Genomic DNA, 15,614 nt, shown 5'->3' with positions numbered 1-15,614 from the left:
ACCACCACTCTCTGGATTTGGGGGCTTTATGGGATTTCAGTTCTTTATCTGTTAGGTTATATAATCTCATAGGTTTCTTCCAATTTTAAAATTATGAAGACTCATAAGCAAAAGACACTTTGTAGGATTAAATATCTTTATTTAAAAGAGATGAACTGGGGCACATGGTTGGCTCAGTCTGGTTAAGACTCTTGATCTCAGCTCAGGTCATGATCTCAGGGTCATGAGTTTAAGCTCTGTATTGGGCCCCATGCCTAAGTTAAAAAAAAAAAAGACATAAACAATTATGCATTATATATTTATACATAAAATACATATACATGTTTTTCTTCATAGGTAGTATATCATAAAAACATGACAGTCATAAAAAGTTGGATTTTGGGGGGGTAGAAAACAAATTGTCACTTGATAATTAAGTATGGTAGTCAAAGACATTATCAAATATATCCTCTGTCTTTTTTAGATTTTGGGTGAAAATATTGTCCTTCCTCCTTTTAGGAATCAAGAACCAGGATGATGTCAGAAGATTTAAGAATTTGTATATTGTATATACTTTTTGTCAGATGTGTATAATATTTCTACATGTCAACGTCATCAGTATATTAAAGTTCCTCTCTTACTAATATGTATTTTACAAGTAGCACTGGGAATGTTTCCAATAGAAAATATGGTGATGTTCAAGATAGAGTGGGGTCTGGTTGAATTAGTTCTTAAGTCACTTATTTTAAGTAGAAATTATGTATGCTACCAAGTCTGCAATTAGAGGAAACGTTGTAAATTTTCTTCAGACACCCGTTCACAGAAGATACCTCTACCGTGAACCCATGAAAATGGTTAGAAATAGCCCCGCAGCTATGAGATTTTCTTTCACCTGTTAAATGTTGTGTAATATAATGACAGTTAATCCTTTTAAATCCTTTAAAGCACTTCAAAATACAAAGACACAGTATTTTTCCAGCTATGTACTAATGCTGGAAATCTTTAGAAAACTCCACTATATTAGAAATGAATAAAAATATTCTGTATTCTTTGAGCAAGGAAAGATGTAGAAGTAAAGTCCAGAAATGTGATTTCCTGATTATTCGATTGAGGGATGTCTTTTCAGAGATCTATGTTTGCTTTTGATCGGATAATCTGGATACAGCATATTCTCAGCGGAGGTGAGGTAAAGAGGGTAGAATAGAAAAGTAGAAAGGGTCAAGTGGAAGAATTACTGAAAATCAAAATAAGATCAAGATAATAATTACATTGTTATCACTTAAACAGAACCCTTATTCTACCATGAGAAATTATCAGACTGAGTTTACAAAATGATTATATGTGTATACGGACGTGAAACTGCTGTCTAGGCTCATTATCCCATCATGATTCAGTTAAATCATCCTCTCAGAGGAGAGTGATTTGTTATATTTGTGAACAGGTTGCAGCTTCATCTACTCAGAGACCAATTATGTAAAGCAGCATGAAAAGAGCCAGGTGCCAATGCTGGCAGAGAGAGAGAGAGAAAGAAAGAGAGAAAGAGAACAAATCTGTCACATGTTACAAAAGCAATACTGATTTGATTTTGAACGAGGAAGTTTTTTTTTTTCCTTAAGTGAAATAACTTAATAACTCCCTGTATGAATGAGTGTCTATGGTTTAACAGCCATCTGAGTACCTGGTAGTGATTCTATTAGAGCAAGTAGGAGGGATGAAACTTACCTCCATATATTTCCATGGTATTTTGCTTTAGGATATGCTGCTGGAACTCATTTCAGAGAGTAGATGACCCTTAAAAGACAGACTACCTGTTAAAATTTGAAAAATACTGACAGAGCAGTTTGCAACCACAAGAATCCTGGCTGCAGGTATTCTCCTTCCTTTGGTTAGAACATTGCCTGTCAGAGCTACTATGTACATGCAAATGTATCCGTGAAGTACAGATTTGCTTATTGAATTAACTAGTCATCTCCCGGAAATGTTAGAGAGAAGGTTCCTAGAGAAATGGGGGACGAATCTGATTAATTTTGAAGAGAGTGAAATGATCAGAGAAGGTGCTGGAGACAGCAAGTTTGTAGGAGCGAGGGACAGCATGAGTGAATGTGACTTGAAGAGAGTAAAGGTGCCTGGAGGGGGAAACAGAGCCACCTGTTTCTCCAACAATGAGTGGGTCTACCCACAATTTAAAAAAATGCCTTTCTCTATCCAATACTTCTTGGTAAAAGCCTGTTATACCAAAGCTTAGAAGTTTTGGTGGGTGAATTTCTTTGATAGCTTATTGAAAATGCCCACAAGCCCAAAGATGAGTTGAAGAAAAGCTATTATCTCTTAAGCCTAGAAATGACTTAGATGATGGTAAACAAGTTAAAAATGCAAATGCGTTTAGACTATTGAACTTTAACCCAACTTTTGTTTTTTATATGGCAAAGCTTGCCTTCAGGAAGTGAAAACATTAATGATCATCAAAGCCACTGTATTTGTTGTAAGCACTGGGAAATGATGAGGTCTCTTTGTTTCAAAATAAGTATTTTTTCTTCCGTATATGTTTGAGATTCAAATTCTCTGCTAAATATATTGATTTAGTAGAATCAACTTCACTGGATTTGGGTCAATCAGATACAAGCATGTTGGATATTTAAAATTTTGAGGGAACCATTTTGATTGAGCTCATCTTGGCTTTACAGTGCTACTATATATAATAATGAATTTCTTAGGTTTGGGAAAAATTGAGTTTCTAATGGACATTTCCTTGCAAAACAATGATTTCAAGTCTCTCTGATGGTAGGTAGTTTCTTTTGGCATTTGGGATTGCGATACAGCTAAAAAGGAGAGTAAATAATCAGCTATACCTCTCTGAATACGTAAGTTGCCGGAAAGGTCTTCAGTGTAATTTGCATTAACTGAATGTTTTCTGTTATACTTGATGTTGACTAGCTCCTTAATGTCTTATGTGAAGTTAAGCTTTGCTAGTAAGCAATTAGTAAAAGTTCCTTTACTGTACAGATGTTTACACATAATTTAGATTATAGCCTACATTCATGTCTAATTTGTATCTCTTTGAATGAATCAAAATTCCTATCAATATTTGGCTTAGATTTAGATGAATTTTCCTAACCTCCATTGTCTTTACATTTGTGTCTGCTTTTCCAAGGAGCTTATCCTAGTCTCCTGGTTTAGCTATTTCCACATAATTTGGGATAAAGATCTATTAAAGATATAGGAGAAGAAATCTACAAAATTGAGAATTTCTATGGTAACAGAATATTTCTCAGTTTTTATAAGCCAGATTAGTCAGATATGAATTATTAAAATAGTCCTTTTAATCTGTCTGCAAGGTTAGTTGGAGAGGAAATCAAGCTGCAAACCTTTGAGGTTTTCAATACCTCTTAATTCAGTATTACTTGTAAATTTGATTACTAGGCTGCCTACCTTTTTAGCTAGATTTAAATAAAATCAGGCAAATCTGATCCCTCTGGCAACACATAATCATCCTTTCATGTTTCATTACTAACCTTTAAGTCCTTCAATTTGGCTTTATCCTATCATTGGTTTAGACAATTTGCCTTCATTTTCTTTCAAGTCTCTTTATCTTTCCATTAAATTCCGTTTCAAATAATTAAATTTTAGTTACTTTATATTTGCCAGTCTTCAGTCTACCAGTTTGTTAATATGTGGACCATTCCTTTGAATTCTATCCAGAGTAGAAAACTATTCTAAATGCGGGGGGTGGGGGGGTGGGGAAGTAATAAATACCTGTCAGAAATATTTTGTGTCAATGACAACAGAGCAAAAGACTCATGCTCCTGTAGAATATTTTTTAAAGTGACTGTGAGTGTTAAAGTATTTTTTCAAAGTAGTTTACATTTCTGTAAACTGCTAACTTTTCTTTTGCACATTCATGTGTGAGAAGGAACCTAACGTACAAAGGAAAAAGGAGGAGGGAAAACCTTAAAGGCACAAATATCTTTCCTGACTCTGTCTGTCTGATCCACTGAATTGGTTTATGTCTCCTGAAGTATATTCAAAGCCCCTACACAGCTTGGCTCAGATTTCTAGCTGGATTCTGTGATGCGCACAAATGTTGAAATTTAACCCTTTTTTTTCTTTGTAAATACAGAAAATGATAATGGGCTTTATTAATAAATGAAAGATTTTACTATGCCTTTCACACACTTTTAGGATTGATAAGGCAGTATGTCAAATGTCAATGTTGTTTATCTCCTCAAGTAAAATTTACACATCCGAAAGTGACATTTTCCTATCATTCCCTGAATGAAGAGGATTTCTTTCCTAATATCATGATTCCTTTTCCCTATAAGAATTAATTGCATGAACAGCCTGTGAGAGACTTTATTACTTATTACACACGAATGGAATTAAAAAAGACATAAATGACAGGATTTTATATCAGGAATAAAAGACAATTTCCATCTAGGAAAACAACAATTTGGAAAATCCTAGTTATCAAAGAGCCCAGAATCTAATCAGCCATGAACTAAACATACCAATGTCTATAAATTCAGTAACTAAATCTATCTAGAAAGCATGTAGTATTTAAAATGACATTATCTTATATTAAAATATTATGTTAAAATAACATTCTTGATGACATCCAGGATCTTTCAGCACACCATGATTTCATAAAGATGTGGACTGTAGCTCACTTTCTTATTCAGCCTCATCTGTAAGCTGCCTTCTGAGCAAAACGGGGTAACTGAGCTCCATTATAAGCTCATTTCTCATAATTATTTATATCTATAATATGGGAGAGCACATCTTCCCGATATCTTAATTTCCACAATTTATTTCTAACCTCCTCTCCAACTTTTCACTTTTCTTTTCCAGAGCAGCAAAAATGTCTAGTATTGGGATATGTATATATGTATGTATGTGATTACACACACACACGCACACACACGCACACACACGCACACACACAGAGCCCTCTAAAATGTTTCTACTCAATGTTTTTTGGGAGTATATATTTCTTACCCATTTTTTAAATAGATACCTAAAACTTTCACAAAAGACGAAAGCTGATCTAAGAACTTACTATTTACTGCACACTAGAATCCACCTCATAATGAAAGTAACTTTCAGTTCATTTAAATGAGACAATTCCTTTACTCAGTCTGGAGAGGATATACTATCATGGAAGGCAGCCAACTGATTCTGCCAGAGAATTCTATCTCCACAGTCATTGGAAATTTCTCACATAGAGATAGTACTATCCCTCACTAATGGTGAGGACAATGATGACCCTGCTTAAAAAAATGTTATCAATGATTGGTCAGATTCGGAATATATCAAGCTGTTTACAAATTGTTCTACTAATATATCTTCCATGAGTATAATTGGGAAGGAAGTTACGCAGGCTAATAGAAGTTTCCAGGATTTCCCTGTTCTCTTTGTTTTGCATTTACCTCATATTTATTTTTCTTTCGTTGTTCGACACCTGCTTAGGTTTCTTTTTAAGCTTATTTTTAAATCCTGTTAAAAATATTAGGTTGTTACATTTGCTTCTAATACCCATTTTTCACTTGTCTATATCAGAATTAAACAAATTATGCTTCACTATATTTGTGAAGTTCTTTTATATTCTATTATCAACCTAAGAATCATCCTTCTATCTTCTGCAGTTTAAGATGGTTTATATTCCTTAATTTACACATTCTGCCCCTTTCTAATCCCAAATAACTATACTTTTTAAAAAAAATTGCTCAACATAACTACCCATCCTTTATTTTTATCACTTTAATATCAATAATTTGTATTTCTGGAACATGTAATAGGTATAATGCTAAGTGCTTTGCATTGTTTCACTCAGTCTTAGCAACAACCTTTTCATTTGGGTACCATTTTAAAGATGAGGAAATTGAGGCACACAGCAAAATTAATCCACCCCACATTTTCAGTTACTCTCCAGTTCACCTATTCATTGGCTCGACTTATGCCAAAGCTCTCTTTTAAACAACGACCCTTAACCTCTGCAGCTGTCTGTTTTCCTTTGCTGGCTCCCCTCTATCTTTTTCCTGCACTGGCTTTTCCTGACATGACTCTGTAGTTCGGCTAAGTTCCTTCCCAATCGCCTTTCCATTTCAATTGTGAGTTCTTTCTCACCTCATAAATCCCTAGGCATTATCTGAGAGTCAGCAGTAAATCTGGGGGTACACAAGGCCCTGTTTCCAGGTGTGTTCTTTGACGGCAAGGTAACTAGGAGCTGGGAAATTGGTCATAATGAGTGTTTCTGTCAGTAGAGGGCAGGAAAGCATACTCCGTCTGTCATGTGGGCTAGAGTCGATTGTAACTGTTTAGACTTCTCAGTAACTTGATATTTGATTCACCTTCTTGGGAAGCCAGAGTTTTATTCCATTGAAAATGTTTGTTATGTATAAGTCTTCTTTGTTGTTTAGTAAAGGGTGGGAATAGGGTGAAGAGAGGGGAAGTACGTTCCTTTTGTTGTCTTTCCCTTCCTCCAAACCTGGTGTGAAATTCCACTTGGCATACTTTCTAAAATTTGGCCCGAGTAGCATACACAATGATACACAGTGTATACAGGAAGCAAAATTCAACAGAGTACCTTTGGCTACCACCCATGCTTATACAAAAGAGGAAATGGGCCATTATCCCGCTCTCTACTTGCTGAACTTTGACTACCATTGCTGTGAGGACAATATTTATTCTCATCTCACTTCATCGAAACTACTGTATTGTTTTCAAGGCGCGGTATGAAGCAGCAGGAAGAAAACTCAAGCTAAACAAAACCTTACCTACCACAGCCAAACAGCTAAAAAGTCTAAAAGAAGATAACTTTACAAAATTAGGTGCTCTTAAATGTTTGTGGTATTTGGATATAAGGTAGTTTTTAAGATGGCAGTTGATCAACCGCTAAGATTTACTTCCTTGAGGGCATTTAAACTTCCTCAAATCATAGAATTTGTAAGTGGGAAGGACATTAGGAGTTGCCTGATTTAGAGACAATTTATTGATTTTACAGATGTTCAGAATACAAGTGTACAGAAATTCAGAATCAAAGAGAATAAATCCACTGCCCCTTGTTAAACAGCTAGTTAGGGAGACAATCAAGTTGTGGATGAGGACCCCTGGATTTTCTGACTAACATGTACTACATGCTTAAATATTGCTCATCACAGTAGGTGATAGAAAGTCTGAGTAGCTATAGATTTGATTACAGTCAACTTTTGCTTTTCCACATGTAACATACTCTATTTATAAATTTTCTACCACAAAAACGCAATCTTCCACCAGTTTTCTTTACAATGGAGCACACATCATGTCACCTCCCACTTTATTTATAGTGAAATTATTCCATTGTAACTAAATACTATCGTTATATGCCTTCAACAGAAATACAAAGGGATTTTATTCTGTCTGGAGGAAATTGGGGAAGCCCTCATAGAGGGCTTTTAGCTTAGGATTCAAGAAGAGAGGAAGTTTACTGGAATGAGCAAGAGGGAAACACTGACTGAGTCAGTAGTCTGTGTGCTTAACACCAAGGACAATGCCTGGCCCATTGTAGGTGTTAATTGGAAAAAGGCAGGGTTGTAAAAATTTACCTCACTGGAGGGAGGGAGAAATGAAGGAAAGAAGGGGCAGAGATAGAGAGAGAAAAGCAGATGAGAGGGAGGGAAAGGGAAGGGGAGGAAAGGAAAGAGGGGAAGAAAGAAGGAGGGAGGAGGAAAAAGAAGAAGGAGGAAGAGGAGGATGAAGAAAGAAAGGAGAACTTAATTTTAACAGAATCACTCAGTGAGAAATTTGTTTCATTTGTTAGTATATTTCTGCATTATGAAACATTTAATGAGTCATTTAAGTGAGACATGATAGGCCCTTTGAGGCTCGAAGGAACTGGCGTAACAATATATTAAAAGTAGGTGTAATTACACTGCATTAAAAAAGGCGAAAAAAATAGTATAAGCAAAACAGAGCCTTAGAGGCATCTGATTTTTAATTTATACGATGGAATCAGTGCCAGAAATGAGCAATGACAAAAAATCGTATTTGAGAGACATCTCATTTCTGCTTATTAATACAACAATATTATAAAATGAAGCACTCTAACACTGCCATCAAATCAGTGTTATTTAAATTCCCATTTAGCCAAAAAAGACTGAATGAATCATTTTGAGTCACAAATGTAACTCACATCTAGGATAAGGATGCAGAAACCCTTATTCACATACTTAATGCTCATTTTGTGGAGTCAGAGCTGTACCATCTCACTTCCTGGTGGCCTGGGAAGAGCAAACAGTTGTTTTTATGGGTTTGCACAATGTGACCCAGTGGAGAGAACTTTTGAGATCCGTCAGAATGGATTCTAATAGAAGCTTTTTAAATTTAAAAGAGTGTAATCCTGTACAAATAACTTCCTCTGTAAGTCTTCATTTATTTATCCATAAAATGGAGATTATAATGCTTATAGGTTTCTTTTTTGAGAATTAAATCAGAATAGATACATAAAGCATCTAACACAACACCTGGTATACACAGGCTACGTTTAACTGTAAGTCCCCTTTCCTCTTGCCTGCCTAATCTAAGACCTGATATTTTCTTTTGCCCCTCAGGGAGGGAAAAAAACAAAAAACAAAAAACAAACAAAAAACAATTCAAAAGACAGGAAATTGAGTTATCTAGTAAATTTGGGCTGGAGAAATATACTTCAATATTTAAGGTAATTTAATTTTTTCCTAGTGCTAGAAAAATCACTGCCTAATATACAATTAACTTGATGCTGAATAAATCCTTAGATTATTTCTCCAGACAATTCTGAAATCATTAGACACTGAGGCAGTCTTCTTTGCGAATGAGATATCTTGTGCCTGGATTAATGAACCTAATCAGCATAAGCAACTAGAAGGTGGAGGGAAAATAAATAAAAGTAAAAAGACAAAGTAAATGATAACCCCAATGCCCTATCTTACCTCCCTTTCTAAATAAAAAAATATTCTAAATATATAGGCCTATGTTGGCTTATTGTTCATTCTTTGTAAAATCTTGATCATGAAGCACTAAAAATAGATTCAGGTCCTATTTATGTAGTTTCCCTTTTAAATGGACATTTCAAAAATTAAATAAATAAATAAATAAATAAATAAATAAATAAATAAATAAACATTTCACAAAATTTTGACTCCTCCCCTATCTCTTCTCCCCAATAGAACAAGAGAAAAAAAGGAGCCAACTCCGCTAATATTTTCCTAAGATTTATTTTATTTCTCACTATTAATTCAGCCTAGATGAATTAAATGAATCGTCAAGAGGTTAATGTAGCACAAGGACACCCTCAATCTCAGAACACTCTCCCAACACTGTTAAAAAAGGAGAATAAGTATCTTCATGGAGGGTGACATTTTAGCTGTCTTGAGGTGTTTTTATTCTAAATTCAATTATCTCTAGGACAGAAAGAGGGTATTAAATTTCTCTCTACCGCAGACCATGTAATGCTAGATGTTTTATTGATAATGTTTTAGAGTTTCTGGTTAGTTACCATTTTAAGAGGAACTAAACTCAAAATATGGCTGTCCATTGGATCAAATTTCCCTGTAAAAATCAAACCTGTCTTTTTTTTTATGTACAAGTTATAATTAAAAATCAATTATGGTAACAATATTCATACTGAAACTGCTATTAAATTAACATTTTTTTTCCTGTGTATTTTTTCAAGTGTGACTCATGGTGGGTGAAATGATTTTGTAAATTATTTTAAGAAAGAAAATGCTTGGTTTTGGCTGACTAAACTACATTTTAACAAACCAAGTTGGGAAACAAGAGTCACAAGAAATATTACTATATTAAGAATGGAAGTTAGTATTGAAAAGATATGTAGAAGCAGCTCATAGTGTATGTTTTGAATTACGGTTTGATTTATCCTAATATCCTCAGAACTACTTAGCTATACAAGGACACCCTCTTCCATATCCCATCTGCCTCATTGTGAACCAGGACCAAACACCTTCTCAGTTAAAATCAAGTAATTCACAGACTATCACAGAAGCAACATCCCTCTATTATGGGCAAACTCCTCTCCTGGGTAACATGCTGTCTGTGTCACTAACAGTGTGCATACTATCCTCCAGGACATTCTGTATTTGGGGAGCTCCCTTACCTAGAGCGGCATTGTTCTGGATTATGCAAAAAACAGTGCTATGCTAGGAGCAAAAGCAAAGTATAGGTACCTTTTTTTTTTTTTTAAATTTGGTACTTGCTATTTCAAAAAGAAATCAAAATTTCTTCTTTAGAAACTTAAAAACTTTAATGGATATACTTATAACTTGTTTCTGGTTTAGTGTTAATAATTACTATTTCTAGCTCTTTAACCCACCCTTCCCCTGCCCTTGAATGCCAGAGAAGTGCTTATCCTGTTATTTCAACCTCAAGTTCTTACCTATTGAGAATGTCCCACCTTTTTGTGCAAACCCCATTGGATTCCCTTCCTATGGCCTTCTTGCCTCCCTTTATTGCCCCCTCTTTTTTTGGATTTACACTATATTGTAACTAATTAAAATAGAAGGATTTAATTGTATTAGATACTAATTGATTTGTATTATACAAACATTGCTGGAGTAACACTTTCCTTCAAGATTAGACAGTTTGGAACATTTCTCAATAAAACTTAATTGTCTAAGTGTCAGATTTTAGCTTCTGTGCATCCTTTTTATCTAATGTGAAAGATATCATGCATGTTTTCTGACTTGTGTCTGGTCCTCTGAATAAAACCATGTTTGACTCTGCACTTTAATTAATGGAGTTCATTTTCCGGCCAGGTCTCTATTGGCAGCACAGGATGGATCAGAGCCAAATTTCTGAGGTTGGTCGCTCACTGAGTAGCCTAAACACACATGCACACACATACTCAAGGCATCAGCAATGGAAGTTTAAGGTGGTCCTTCTGGAACAGCTTCATTGCAAAGGGAAATTTCTTCTCTCCTCCTCTCCAAAACTGCCTCTTTAAATTATATTTAGGCATAAAAACTTTCTTATTTTGTCTTGAGCTTCCACGGCCAATCACGAGATACTGACCACTCTCGGTGTATCTTCTCTCACTTTTCCAGATATTTAAAAGTAAATAATTCTGGACTGTAAATTAATTTAAAGCCACCTACAATGGGGAACATGGGAAGTATAGGATGGCGGTAAAGACTACAGTCTCTGGAATGGACAAGATTAGATCATGGCTCAACCATCTATAACTTTATGACTAGGACTATATCTCAACCTCTGTCAATCTCAGTTTTCTTATTTAGAAAATGGGGAAATTTTAGTACCCACTTAATGATGCTGTTGTATAGATTAAATGAGATCTAGTATAGTGTCTAAATGGTTGCTATTACTATCATTTAAATTATTAGACTTTTCTCCACAGTGAAGACTAAGGCTATAATTAAGTGTGATCTGTTTTAACTTGGTTAAAATTGATCAACAGTCTCATCTGACTTGGGGATATTTTAGCTTCCAGAAGCTCTGAAATATTTATAGCAGCAAAGGGAAATTCTATCCAGGCTTTATAATAGATGGAAGCACAGCTCAATATGTCTCTGACAGACACCATACCCTGGAATTCTTTTTTATTTAAGTTCCAGAAAGACTATGTTCTGTCTAGGAATAAAAATATTTAAATATTATTTTTACAAGGTGAAACATTTTCTCTTTAAGCTGAAAAAAAAAAAGTATTGGAAAGATTACAAATAAATGCAGGGCTTTAATAGATAACATTGTTTTGAATTAGAACCCAAAGATACTACAGGTCCTTGGGGGAAAATGTCTTAGGTAACCTTATGGAATAATGTTTCTGTAGCAACATAGGCAAACAAGCAAACTTGCAGCTCTAAAATCTGCCAAAGACGCTGAATTTAGGTAACATGTTTGCACAGAAGATTGGGGCTTGCAAGAGTTCAATATAGGCTGGTGCATAAAACTTTGAAATTGAAACAATCTACCAACAGGTAAAAGTATTAAAATATATATGGAGACTTCTGAGATAGACAATTTTATTGATTTCTCTTCCCTAGGGAACACTCAAACATGATCAGATGGAACTAAATGCTTTGGAAATTGCTTTCTCTTAAGGCAAAGATCTGAGACTTATTCTTCCTTATTTATACTCAGCCTGTATGTAAAAATACCTCTATCTCTGAAGTGTCTAATTTGAGGTTTTGGAATAGCAAAAATATCATATCACTTGATTATAAAATGATAAAAATAACTTGTTCTATTTTAAGAACATGCGGTAGGACAAAAATAGAAGGACCTGACTGTAAGTTTATCTTAGATTTCAGTATTTAAGCATTTTCAAAATGTAACAAAAAGTTATTTAGAAATCTTAAGCAACAGAATTTCCTACTAATATACTTCTTTTTTCCCTCCTTTCTTACCTGTCAGCCAGAGTTCTAAAACATAAGTACAATCAAGAAAAGAGGTATATTAAAATTGTATTCAAATTACGGGACTACTAGGAATTCCAAATTCTATCTTCCATAACTTCACTTCAATCTCTCTCTCTTCTTTTCTAAGATTTATTTATTTATTTGAGAGAGACAGAGAGAGAGAGAGCAGAGGGGAGAGGCAGAGGGAGAGGGAGAGAGAGTCTTAGACTTCGTGCTGAGCATGGAGACTGACACCGGGTTTGATTTCATGACCCTGAGATCATGACCTGAGCCAAAGTCAAGTCAGGCACTTAACTGACAGTGCCACCCAGGTGTCTCCAATTCAATACTTCTAATATCTAAATAGCACATCGATACATAAACTGTTAACTCAGGGATGTTCATTTACAAAAAGCAATAAAAAATAAAACAAATAAAGCACTAGGTTTTATCAAAAATAAATAAATACAAAGTCAAGACTTTCAACCTAAAGGGAAATGGCTTGTACTTAAAATAAAAACTTACTGATCAATAAAACATACTTTCATGAATTACTGCTGCTACTACTTAACATTTTTTATTCTAGTAAATGAGATTTTTAAGCAATGTATATTTTTTTCTTAAGTAATAAGACATAGAGGTAGTTGTCAAATCATTCATACCACTAATCTAGGTCACTGATAACCTCTAATAAAACAGTAACAATTCAAGAGCATAGGCTAAAAGAAATGGCATTTAACATTTGCTAAAGCTTGACATTTTGCCATAGATACTAAGATAAAAAAGTACTTTTAAATTAATTGCTTTTCTTTCCAATAGCATCAGGAAATTGTACTCTGTGGTATCACCTCCATTTGGGCTTTAGGCTTCCAAGCCCATTAATTAAAAAAAGAAAAAAGAAAGATAACTCAAGTTTTCCTGTTGCAGTGATGATCAGTCCTAAACAATATTAGATAAAGTCTAATTTTAAAAAATGGTTTTTGTGATTGGAGGTGGGAAGAGTGGACATAACTGGTACAAAAGATTTTTCAAGTGTCAGAGTCCGTGATACCTCTCATTTGCTTCATGCCTGACCTGGGTCTGCTTCATGAATGGTTTGTTATCACTGGCTGTGTCCACAGGATAAACTCAGTGTGTTCAAGTTATCTGGGGCCAAATATACATGAGGACTTTATTTCCGGGGCCAAATATGCTCTAGGATTTTATCTGCTGGCTTAAATCATTGGTGGGTTTTGACTACTTGAGGAGAAAAAAATAAAGAAATGAATTCAATATGCTTTTGCACAGCATTCTTTTTTTTTTTTTTTTTTTTTTATGGGATCTACATTTATTTGGATCCTGTTTTGTTAACAGATCTTCCTGGACCAAAATGTAACCATTGATCTCAGAACAAAAATATCCTCTTGAAAACTCTAGAGGAGTTAGGGAAGTTAGTGAAAATTGCCTGTAGAATAAGTGCTGTCTTCTCTATGTCAACCATACAAGTCCTCTTGACAAGTCTTTTTGCAACACACACACACACACACACACACACACTAATATGAACATACACAAGCACATGCACTTTCAAATCTGTAGGGATGAGTAGCCATGTGAATCTGTCTGTTCTCTGTTCTATAGATCACAAAAAAATGTCTGCTTTCTTATAAGGAAAGAAAAGTTAGGATTGCTATTATTCCTTTTTTTTTTTTTTTAATTCATTTGACAGAGAGCAAGCACACAAGCAGGGGGAGTGGCAGAGGGAGAGGGACAAGCAGGCTCCTTACCAAGCAGGGAGCAGGGAGACTGACCTCGGGCTCGATCCCAGGACCCTGGGAGCACAACCCGAAGGCAGACTCTAAACTGACTGAGCCACCCAGGTGCCCCAGTTTGCTATTATTCTTTAAAAGGCCTATAAATTATATAGGTTAGATAACAGAATGAATTAAGGAAGAAGTATACTTGACACTCTTCTTTCAATAATTTAACCAAATTTAGTATGAGATGCCAGAGCCTAGAATCGTATGGTATGGATTCATGATCAGTTAGTATTTATTGCATGCCTACCAAATTATGTAGCATTATTACGAATTATTTTTCTCCAGGTTGTAGTTCCTAAAGATGACCCTTAAAAGTTTAATAAACAATTACAAAAAATAAACTAAATAATATTCACTCAAAAAATTTTAATTAGCGATGAGTCTTGAGAAAACCTTTTGCCAGAAAAATTTCAGTTAATTTAGAATTGAAATCCCTTATACTTTTTCAAAAATTGCAAATGTTTTTAAATCAATTTATAAATCTTTTTTTCACGTACAAATAAAAAAGTCAGTTTTGAAAATGTGTTTCTGTTACTCCAAAACTTCCTCTATCAGTGTCTTTGTGTCTCTCTCTGTCTCTCTTTTCACATACACAAACCTACTTACAATGAATTAGTCATTTTCTATAACAAGGTGAGAAGCTCCTGGCTTAAAATTGGCCAGTTTTGGAGCAATCATTAGGATCTGTTCTTCTAACAGATAGTCAGTTTTCATTAAGAGAAAAACAATGTATTTCTACCATAATCTAAAAAATTTCATAAATTGTGAAGATGAATTGGAATCTGCTATTAGATATTCATATTACTTAGACAGAAAGCTTTTTCTTAGGAAGAACTTAGCCATGTATGTAGAAGTTGAGTACGGTAATTTGAAGAGGCCCCCGCTTTTCAAAATGGATTAAATGAAACAAAAACAGAGAGAAAACAACAACTTACCGTGTTGAAAATTCTTGTGCTTTTTTCTTACATAGAAGAAAATAGGTCTGGGGCACCTGGGTGGCACAGTCGTTAAGCGTCTGCCTTCGGCTCAGGTCATGATCCCAGGGTCCTGGGATCGAGCCCCGCATCGGGCTCCCTGCTCCGCGGGAAGCCTGCTTCTCCCCCTCCCACTCCCCCTGCTGGTGTTCCCTCTCTCGCTGTGTCTCTCTCTGTCAAATAAATAAAAAAATTAATTAATTAAAAAAAGAAATTCGGTTTTTCTGTGTTTATTAAATTAAAACAAAATTGCTTTTCTTGTATCAGGCTACTAAGTTACAACAAACTTTGAGACACTATTTTTTTAAATATACACACAGAAAAAAATGCTGTATTGATATACATATGAATATAATATGTGATACAATTAATATTATAAATGTTGGTATGCATATTGATATAATCATGGCCAATATGATGAGAAAAATTCCTACTTCTTCAAAATGTCAGAGGAGATTTCCAATCTTTTCTTACCAACCTAT

At 34.8% G+C, this 15,614-nt stretch overlaps 1 long non-coding RNA gene across 1 annotated transcript; it reads right to left on the bottom strand.

Moving 5' to 3' along the window:
- Nucleotides 1-221: 221 nt before the first annotated feature.
- Nucleotides 222-15,183, bottom strand: LOC118022414. Its single transcript, XR_004682490.1, has 3 exons — nucleotides 15,094-15,183; nucleotides 1,702-1,770; nucleotides 222-254 (listed from the first exon to the last, which is right to left on the bottom strand). It is a non-coding gene; the product is annotated as an uncharacterized LOC118022414 (long non-coding RNA).
- Nucleotides 15,184-15,614: the final 431 nt, after the last annotated feature.

Source organism: Mirounga leonina, unplaced genomic scaffold, assembly GCF_011800145.1.
Source record: "Mirounga leonina isolate KUSES-001 unplaced genomic scaffold, KU_Mleo_1.0 Mir_176, whole genome shotgun sequence".
Classification (NCBI taxonomy): Eukaryota; Metazoa; Chordata; class Mammalia; order Carnivora; family Phocidae; genus Mirounga; species Mirounga leonina.
Note: the sequence above shows the minus strand (reverse complement) of the source record. Positions and strands in the feature narration are given on the sequence as shown.